Consider the following 5,294-nt stretch of genomic DNA (forward strand, 5'->3'; position numbering starts at 1 on the left):
ATGTCTTGCAGGATCTGGGGTTTTGTTTTGTTTCAGTTAAGTGATGTTAGTGCCATTCATTGAGATTGGGATTAGCACAGGGTCACAGATTTGGTCTGGGGGAGATGAAGTGTCAGCTTTTGACATGATGAGTGTAGTTTCATGGGAGAGAGAAACATGGGCAGTTGGATGTGTGGCTCCAGAGTTCAGCCTCAGTGTATATCCTTTATGAATCCTTCTTTTTATCACTTCAGTGGGAAGCCATGTCTAGATTCTAGATGCCTCTTCATGTCTAGAAATTTGAGTAGTGATCTTGATTTATCTCATAGTGTCTTGATTTATAGTTTAATAACAACAACAAACTACCCAGTTTTTCAGTGGCTTATAGTTTGAGAGCTCAAATTTATAAACTTAAGAGCAATGATCTTTTTTGAATTTGTAAGATATTTTCCTTAATTCTGCCCCAGGCAGATATTACACTCATTTACATATACAGAACACACTTCTTAGAATTCAGCATTTCTAGGGTCCCTGGGTGGCTCAATTGTTTAAGGGGTCAACTCTAGGTTTCTGCTCAGGTAATGATCTCAGGGTCATGAGATTGAGCCCCACATTGGGCTCCACTACTCAGTGGGGAGTCTGCTTGAGATTCTCTCCTTCTCCCTCTCCCTTAACCCCTCTACCTACTTGCTCTCTTTCTTTTTCTTTCTCTCAAAATAAATAAATAAGTCTTTAAAAAAAAGAATTCAGCGTTTCCTTGATATTATGAAATATGACTTCTGTTTTTATAACAGCAGGTGTTTGGAGAGATGATTCCTAGGCTTTTAAGTCCAGAGTTCTCATGAGTATTCTAGGTTTTCAGATATGAATTTATAACCCGCCATTCATTCATTCAACAGGCATTACTCTAGATGCTGGAGATTCAGCAGTGAACAAAACAAATAAACATCTTTTTTCCCCCCCTTGGAGTGATTATAATCAGTGGAGAAGACAGTAAAGAAAAGATAATAAAACATATTGGATGGTTACATATGATATATTGGATGGCTATGAGTTATTTGGAGAAAAATTAAAGCTGAGAAGATGGAAAGGAGACAATTACAGAGGGGTGTTTTCAATTTTCAATGAGGTAGTCAGGGGAAGTTTCACTAGTAAGGTGATATTTAAAAGAATGAAGGAGATGTGGTTGGAAGCCAAGCCACTCTATGGGGGAAGAGTGCGTCAGGAGAGGGTACAGAAAGTACAAAAGTCCTGTGTAGTCCTGGTCTTCACTGCAAGGAGGCCAAAGTGACTGGAGTAGTAAGCAAGAGAGAATGCTGTAGTAGATGAAGCTGGAAAGGGAAGGAGGTAGAGGTTCCAGATTGAGCCTTTGAGACCATGATAGGAAAGAACTCATGGAGGATTTTAAGCAGAAGAGTAAAATGTTCTGACTTGTATTTTTTTTTTTAAGATTTTATTTATTTATTTGACAGAGAGAGAAAGAGCACAAGTAGGCAGAGTGGCACGCAGAGGGAGAGGGAGAAGCAGGCTCTCCACGGAGCAGGGAGCCGGACGTGGGGCTCGATCCCAGGACCCCAGGATCATGACCTGAGCCGAAGGCAGCTGCTTAACTGACTGAGCTATCCAGGTGCCCCCTGACTTGTATTTTTAAATGATCACTCTGTTTATGCTAAAAATAGGTGGCCATGGGTTGAAATGGAAGCAGGAAAATTGGAATAATCCAGGATAAAATTAATGTGATTATGCTGTGATGGTTAATTCTAGCAGGCCTGGAATTGGCCTGAGCTGTATTTGAAGCAAGACATGTATCTGGATGGCACTAACCTCTAGTTAAGGCATGAAATACAGTTGACCCTTGAACATAGGTTTGAACTATGTGAGTCCACTTATGTGCAGGTCCACTTACACATGGATTTTTTTCAATAAATATACATACAGTACTGTAAAAATATTTTCTCTTCCTTACGATTTTCTTAATAAACTTTTTTTCCTCTAGCTTACTTTATTGTAAGAATATAGTATAGAATTCATATAACATGTAAAATATATGTTAGTCAACTGTTTATGTTCATGGTAAGGCTTCTGGTCAACAGGCTTTTTGTAGTTAAGTTTTGGAGAAGTCAAAAGTTATACGTAGATTTTTGACGGCCCAGGGGATTGGTATCCCTAACTCTCATGCCATCCAAAAGTCAACTGTATATGAATAATAGTGCTGTTTTGTAACCATGAGTCCAAGGCAAGTTTCAGGATGGTTTTTATCAGTTTGTTGGCATTATTTGTTTTGCTTATTGACAACAGTGAGATTGATGACTGTATTTGGGTATTGGTGAGACCCATAGAGGGCTCTGACATATTATATGCCTGCATGAGCAGCAAGATATAAAAAGTACTGTCCAAAATCCACTTTGGGCTCCCTGGTTTAAATGCAGTGCACACATCTGTGGTCCCTGATCTTTGAGAGAAAACACTAGAACCCTGCAGAGGGAGAAAAATTGGAGCCTGGGCTCAGCCTCTCTAGACCCTTTCTATGAGACAGCCTTTGGCTAGAATGTATCCTATGCTAATGCTTTTGCTTTATCACATTCTTTTCCAACAATACACCTTACAAGTATAAGTATTCAGTTTGAGTTGTGAGAGTCTTCTTTAACAGTTGAACCCTATCTAATTCCCACCATTAGTGCAGGGACTTAGGCAAGTGTGGTAGAATGGAAGTGGGGAGTCGGTCATTTGGACCCTGAATAACATTTAAAGGAAGAAATGACATGATTTGCTGATGGATTGCATGTGGCATGTGAGAAGTAGAGTAGACTCAAAGATTACTCCCAATACTTTCATTGTAGGCAAATAGGAATGATGACTGAGGAGCCAAATTAGTGTTCATTTAATAGAAAAAGGAAGGAAACTAATTGAAGACATTGAACATAGACAACTCTTGTGGGAAAACAGATATAAACAAAGAGAAAAGAGGTCTTTGTTGAAAAAAGAACAGAATTACAAATGTTTAAGAGAGCTAAGGATATAGGTATAAGAGGGAAATTATTTTTTTAAATGTTTTGAAAGCTTCTTCAGAGAAATACTTTCTTTCCTCTACACTAGTGGTTTAGATTTTATCTAATACAAAGATCAAGGGAGTAAACATCAATGTAGCATTTAATTCTATTATGGGACTTGTCTTATAAACCACACCATTCTATCTCTAAGATATTTTCATTCCACAATGATATTTCACTTAACTTTAATTTAACTAAAACAAAAACATAATAAAATCAGAAGTTGAAATATAGAGAAAATGTAGAATATTGACTCAGTTTGCTATTTGGAATATTATATTTAAGCAAAATATTATTTTTTGTGACTCTGGACCCAATATTAATCTTAGAATTATGTGGATTTTATGTAAGTTCAAGAAAAAAAATCATTATTTCTAAGCTAAAATTAATTAAGCCTGCCATTCATGTTGCTATTGGTCTTTAATATTTATTCTGCTCTGTATTTACATTTCATCTGGAAGTTTTTTGCTGAAAATCTGGGATGATTTTTACTTGGTTACAAAGTGAGAAATTTTGGAAACACCCTTAACATCTATGTAGTAGGTGCTGAATAAATGTTTATCAAGTGAATGAATACATACATGAATAAATATATACATGAATGAAGAGTCACATGAATGGTTTATGAACTGGTATATGAATTTATAGTGGCATGTATATGCAAAAAATATTTTATGTCATGTAAACAGAGAGGAAGTCGTGAATCCTTTGCTATTCTCTTCATTTGTTGATAGTAACCACATTGAGGCCTACTTGTAGAGTAAGAGCAGTGGAAGAGAGCATCATTGTTGACCATTCGAGAATAAATTGGTGTCTGGAATGCAAGGGCAGAGTCGGGGGGGCGGTGGAGCAAGGCTCACAGCTAACCCAGGTGATTTCGGTAATCAATGGTTGTGTGTTCAGGTGGCATCCTATGCCCTGAAATGGAGATTGAAGTTAGAGTTAGAGCAAAAAAGAAGCTGCTCAAGAGAAAATGTATCATTCCTAGGGTAGAACTGCCTCATCAGAGAAAAAGGTGGAGGTTATTTCTTTCCTTTTCTGTGTCATGAACTCATGACCTCCCTCCCTTTCCTATGCAAGCACACACACACAGGCGCGCACACACACACACACACACACACACACACACACACACACCCCTCCCAAGGCATCCGTGAATTGAAAGATTTATATGAGCTCTCACAAAGGATATGACTGTTCTCATGGGTGTTTTCAGACAAGCAGTTTCTCCACCCACTCATCTCCCAAGGTTGTTCCTTAACCAGGTAGCTAACTGAGGCGTGGGATTGAGACAAATACTATACAGTCATTTTAGAAAGGTTAACCTCAGAATGACTTGGTAAAGAAAGAGCAAATAATTCTAAATTCCTATATCCTTCATGTATACGTAGAGATGATAGATAGACAGACAATAGATGATTGACGATAGATGATAGATAGATAGATAGAACTATTATAGACAAGGCTTCCCACGCTATTTCCTTTTTATTTTCAAGCTAATTTAAAAATGCCTTTCTACTTCCTCTTTTCCTAGCTTAGTAAATATGTGCCAATTCTCACAGGGTTTTGTTTTTTTAAAAAAAGATAAAGTGTATATAGTGGTGCAGTTTGGTAGAAATTAATCAAAGAAATCGGAGGGGTAGACGAACCATGAGAGACTATGGACTCTGAAAAACAAACTGAGGGTTCTAGAGGGGAGGGGGTGGGGGGATGGGTTAGCCTGGTGATGGGTATTAAAGAGGGCACATTCTGCATGGAGCCCTGGGTGTTATATGCAAACAATGAATCATGGAACACTACATCAAAAACTAATGATGTAATGTATGGTGATTAACATAACATAATAAAAAAAATAGAAAAAAAAAAAGAAACCAGCTCTCCTAAAGCCAAATTGCCATACTATCGAGCAACAGTTCAATAAATGGGGATTTCCATTCAAATAGTTGCAAAATATTCTTTGATACTTCAGACCGTCTACTGCTGATGGTAGGCTTGTCCTTTCTTTTCTAATGAAAAGAAAATTAAATTTAAAAAGAAGACAGTTTGTTGTTTGTCTTTAGACAATAGACACTAGACCACAGGAAAGTAATGAAATAAATGCAAAGAGGGGAGATGTGGGTCAGAATTTCCCAAGCTTTTTCCACAGATCTCTTAGTCCAACCAGATGCTCTGAGCACAAAACACATTTCTGCAGTGCCCCATATGCTGTCCTCTCTAGGGGATGCACAATACTTATTAAAATAGTAAAGGCACCAAAATCCTGAA

The sequence above is a fragment of the Eumetopias jubatus genome, unplaced genomic scaffold (genome assembly GCF_037043125.1).
Source record: "Eumetopias jubatus isolate StellerSeaLion01/CBP00866 unplaced genomic scaffold, mEumJub1_p1.0 scaffold_6, whole genome shotgun sequence".
In the NCBI taxonomy this organism is placed as follows: domain Eukaryota; kingdom Metazoa; phylum Chordata; class Mammalia; order Carnivora; family Otariidae; genus Eumetopias; species Eumetopias jubatus.